We start from the raw sequence: 4,833 nt of genomic DNA, 5'->3' as shown, positions 1-4,833 counted from the left end.
CGGGGTGAACAGGCAGTGTCTATGATAACGGGGTGAACAGGCAGTTGCTCGGGTGGTTGTTGTCCTTGATGATCTTTTGGCCTTCCTGTGACATCGGGTGCTGTAGGTGTTCTGGAAGGCAGGTCTTTGTGATACAGTGCGACAGGATGCTCTCGAATGTGCATCTGTAAAAGTATGTGAGTGTTTCTTCAGACTTCTGAGGTTGAAGAGGCACTGTTGTGCCTTCTTCACCATGCTGTCTGTGTGGGTGGACCATTTCAGTTTGTCTGTGATGTGTTCGCCAAGGAACATAAAACATTCCACCTTCTCCAATACTGTCCCATTGATGTGGATGCTCCCTCTGCTGTTTCCTGAAGTGTACCATCATCTCCTTTGTTTTGTTGACGTTGAGTGAGAGGTTATTTTCCTGACACCACACTCCGAGGGCCCTCACCTCCTCCCTGTAGACTGTCTCGTCGTTGTAGGTAATCAAGCCTACCACTGTAGTGTCGTCTGTAAACTTGATGATTGAGTTGGAGGCGTGCATGGCCATGCAGTCATGGGTGAACAGGGAGTACAGGAGAGGGCTGAGCACGCACCCTTGTGGGGCCCCAGTGTTGAGAATCAGTGAAGTGGAGGTGTTGTTTCCTACCCTCACCACCTGGAGGCGGCCCGTCAGAAAATCCAGGACCCAGTTGCACAGGGTGGAGTTAAATGCTGAGCTGTAGTCAATGAACAGCATTCTTACATTCTTACATTCTTACATTCTTACATAGGTATTCCTCTTGTCCAGATAGGATAGGGCAGTGTGCAGTGTGATGGCGGTAAGCAAATTGTTTTGGGTCGGCCTCTGGGGTAAGATCCCATGTCCAGGGTGGAGGTCCGCTTCGGGAAAGTGGTATTCCTGGTCGTACTGTAGGGAAGTGGTGTTCCTGGTCGTACTGCAGGGAAGTGGTATTCCTGGTCGTACTGTAGGGAAGTGGTATTCCTGGTCGTACTGTAGGAAGTGGTATTCCTGGTCGTACTGTAGGGAAGTGGTATTCCTGGTCGTACTGCAGGGAAGTGGTATTCCTGGTCGTACTGTAGGAAGTGGTATTCCTGGTCGTACTGCAGGGAAGTGGTATTCCTGGTCGTACTGTAGGGAAGTGGTATTCCTGGTCGTACTGTAGGGAAGTGGTATTCCTGGTCGTACTGTAGGGAAGTGGTATTCCTGGTTGTACTGTAGGGAAGTGGTATTCCTGGTCGTACTGTAGGGAAGTGGTATTCCTGGTCGTACTGTAGGGAAGTGGTATTCCTGGTCTTACTGTAGGGAAGTGGTATTCCTGGTCGTACTGTAGGGAAGTGGTATTCCTGGTCGTACTGTAGGGAAGTGGTATTCCTGGTCGTACTGTAGGGAAGTGGTATTCCTGGTCGTACTGTAGGGAAGTGGTATTCCTGGTCGTACTGTAGGGAAGTGGTATTCCTGGTCGTACTGTAGGGAAGTGGTATTCCTGGTCGTACTGTAGGGAAGTGGTATTCCTGGTTGTACTGTAGGGAAGTGGTATTCCTGGTCGTACTGTAGGGAAGTGGTATTCCTGGTCGTACTGTAGGGAAGTGGTATTCCTGGTCGTACTGTAGGGAAGTGGTATTCCTGGTCGTACTGTAGGGAAGTGGTCTTACTGTAGGGAAGTGGTATTCCTGGTCGTACTGTAGGGAAGTGGTATTCCTGGTCGTACTGTAGGGAAGTGGTATTCCTGGTCGTACTGTAGGGAAGTGGTATTCCTGGTCGTACTGTAGGGAAGTGGTATTCCTGGTCGTACTGTAGGGAAGTGGTATTCCTGGTCGTACTGTAGGGAAGTGGTATTCCTGGTTGTACTGTAGGGAAGTGGTATTCCTGGTCGTACTGTAGGGAAGTGGTATTCCTGGTCGTACTGTAGGGAAGTGGTCTTACTGTAGGGAAGTGGTATTCCTGGTCGTACTGTAGGGAAGTGGTATTCCTGGTCGTACTGTAGGGAAGTGGTATTCCTGGTCGTACTGTAGGGCAGTGGTATTCCTGGTTGTACTGTAGGGAAGTGGTATTCCTGGTTGTACTGTAGGGAAGTGGTATTCCTGCACAATCCAGGTGTGGAAAGCTCTAGGATATTTATTTTATTTTATTTGACCTTTATTTAACTAGGAAGTCAGTTTAAGAACAAATTCTTATTTACAAAGACGGCCTACCGGGGAACATTGGGTTAACTGCCTTGTTCGGGGCAGAATGACAGATTTTTACCTTGTCAGCTCTGTGATTCGATCCAGAAACCTTTCGGTTACTAGACCAACGTGGACTTACAGCTGTAATTGCTACCAAAGGTGCTTCTACAAAGTATTGGCTCAGCGGTGTAAATACTTATGTAAATTAGATTTTTCTGTATTTCATTTTCAATACATTTGCAAAACTTTCTAAACACATGTTTTCACTTTGTCATCGTGGAGTATTGTGTGTAGATGTGTGCGAATTTTAAAAAAAAAAGTAATCTGTTGAATTCAGGCTGTAACACAACAACATGTGGAATATGTCAAGGGGTATGAATACTTTCTGAAGGCTCTGTGCATCCTATAAGGAAACATCAATCAAATCCACCACCGCACCTCAGACACCCTCAAATGAAATTTCTCCTTTCCTAAAAACGTATCTTGGCTTCAATATAGCATAATGCTGAAATAATGTTTATTTGTGTATATGTTTCTAATTATTTATTATATTATTTGCCAATCATTATTTGTCCATCTTTAATCTTTTATTTTTAATTGGCCAGTCTGAGTTGTGGCTTTTTCTTTGCAACTCTGCCTAGAAGGCCAGCATCACGGAGTCGCCTCTTCACTGTTGACGTTGAGACTGGTGTTTTGCCGGTACTATTTAATGAAACTGCCAGTTTACGACTGTTTCTCAAACTAGACACTCTAATGTACTTGTCTTCTTGCTCAGTTGTGCACCGGGGCCTCCCACTCCTCTCTCTATTCTGGTTAGCGCCAGTTTGCACTGTCCTGTGAAGGGACTAGTACACAGCGTTGTACGAGATCTTCAGTTTCTTGGCAAATTTCCCAAGGAATAGCCTTCATTTCTCAGAACAGGAAAAGACTGATGAAATTCAGAAGAAAGTTATTTGTTTCTGGCCATTTTGAGCCTGTAATCGAACCCACAAATGCTGATGCTCCAGATACTCAACTAGTCTAAAGAAGGCCAGTTGTATTTCTTCTTTAAATCAGAACAACAGTTTTCAGCTGTGCTAACATAATTTCTAATGATCAATTAGCCATTTAAAATGATAAACTTGGATTAGCTAACACAACATGCCATTGGAACACAGGAGTGATGGTTGCTGATAATGGGTCTCTGTACCTCCTCTGTAGATATTCCATTCAAAATCAGCCGTTTCCAGCTACAACAGTCATTTACAACATTAACAATGTCTACACTGTATTTCTGATCAATTTGATGTTATTTTAATGAATTTCTTTCTTTCCCAAACTTTTGAACGGTTGTGTATATGTATGTATATTTATGTTGTGTTACACAGCATTTGAAAAAAGAGACCTAGACCTCAATATGTCTTCCGTGTTAAAATGTAACATAAAAATAAACCGTCTGTTTTCACTGTTTCATTCTTACGCAATTCATGCATCTCCGCTGGCCTCTCTCTCTTCCAACCTCCCTGTATTCCTCTCAACCAGTAGCCCAATCATGTCCCAGAAGTAGCCACATACAGTAGTTCTGTCACCCTACTTTTTAGCCCAAGCATGTCCCAGAAGTAGCCACCTACAGTAGTTCTGTCACCTACTTTTAGCCCAATCATGTCCCAGAAGTAGCAACTACAGTAGTTCTGTCACCTACTTTTAGCCCAATCATGTCCCAGAAGTAGCCAACTACAGTAGTTCTGTCACCTACTTTTAGCCCAATCATGTCCCAGAAGTAGTTCCACCTACAGTAGTTCTGTCACCTATTTTTAGCCCAAGCATGTCCCACAAGTAGCCAACTACAGTAGTTCTGTCACCTACTTTAGCCCAAGCATGTCCCAGAAGTAGCCAACTACAGTAGTTCTGTCACCTACTTTTAGCCCAAGCATGTCCCAGAAGTAGCCAACTACAGTAGTTCTGTCACCTACTTTTAGACCAATCATGTCCCAGAAGTAGCCAACTACAGTAGTTCTGTCACCTACTTTTAGCCCAATCATGTCCCAGAAGTAGCAACCTACAGTAGTTCTGGCACCTACTTTTAGCCCAATCATGTCCCAGAAGTAGCAACTACAGTAGTTCTGTCACCTACATTTAGCCCAATCATGTCCCAGAAGTAGCAAACTACAGTAGTTCTGGCACCTACTTTTAGCCCAATCATGTCCCAGAAGTAGCAAACTACAGTAGGTCTGTCACCTACTTTTAGCAATAAAATGTATGTATATATATATTAGAGGGGAAAAGTACCTTCCTCTTACTGGACATAAAATAGGCTTCAGGCTCCAGCGCTCACAATGAACTGGTGGGAAGTTTGAAGGGCGAGAGCTTCTGGTGTGACTGGTCACATTGGCTGGTGATAAACATGCAATAAATGGACTGTCATAATTGAAGGCCTGTGTCTTTTGGCAATGACAAGGATTGGCAATGAGGGAATATTAGCTAAAGAGACTGGTATCCAGGGTTATGTCTAACAGCAAGTGCTCTCTTTTGATAGTTTTGGTGAGGGTCGGGGTCTGTTCTCACCACCAGAGTGTTTCCGCAGGCGCCCTCCTTTGCGCTCCACCTGGTACCATAACATGCCGCCACGCCGTGAGCGTTACACCGGGGGTCGGCCAGGTTAGCGGTGGTGGCGTCCAGACCAGCGGCCTCCAGGTTAGTCCT

Source organism: Oncorhynchus keta, chromosome 10 (assembly GCF_023373465.1).
Source record: "Oncorhynchus keta strain PuntledgeMale-10-30-2019 chromosome 10, Oket_V2, whole genome shotgun sequence".
Classification (NCBI taxonomy): Eukaryota; Metazoa; Chordata; class Actinopteri; order Salmoniformes; family Salmonidae; genus Oncorhynchus; species Oncorhynchus keta.
This window is presented reverse-complemented; position numbering follows the sequence as displayed.